Below are 356 nucleotides of genomic sequence, written 5' to 3'. Positions count from 1 at the left end.
ATATCATTATTATTAATAGCTAACATTTATTACTATGTACCGGGGATAAGTGTATTTCATATAAAGTAGGTACTATTTTTATCCCTATTTTGTAGAAAACTGAGATATTAGAAAGATGAAGTAACTTCCTAAGATCACACAGGTAGACAAGTGAGACGGTTTGACTCCAGAACCCTATTCTTTTTTTTTTTTAATTTAATTAATTTCTTTTTTCATAGAGACAGAGTCTCACCACGTTGTCTAGGCTGGTCTCAAACTCCTGAGCTCAAGCAACCCGCCCGCCTCAGCCTCCCAAAGTGGTGGGATTACAGGTGTGAGCCACTGTGCCTGGCCCAGAGCCCCATTTTTAACAGCTA

At 38.8% G+C, this 356-nt stretch overlaps 1 protein-coding gene across 1 annotated transcript in view; it reads right to left on the bottom strand.

The window, feature by feature from the left end:
- The window catches only part of LOC105521955 (intraflagellar transport protein 172 homolog), a 65,677-nt gene that overhangs the window by 50,945 nt on the left and 14,376 nt on the right, over window positions 1–356 (bottom strand). The window lies entirely within an intron of this gene.

Source organism: Colobus angolensis, unplaced genomic scaffold, assembly GCF_000951035.1.
Source record: "Colobus angolensis palliatus isolate OR3802 unplaced genomic scaffold, Cang.pa_1.0 Scaffold413, whole genome shotgun sequence".
In the NCBI taxonomy this organism is placed as follows: domain Eukaryota; kingdom Metazoa; phylum Chordata; class Mammalia; order Primates; family Cercopithecidae; genus Colobus; species Colobus angolensis.
The sequence above is the reverse complement of the archived record's forward strand: the minus strand, read 5'-3'. Positions and strand labels throughout refer to the sequence as shown.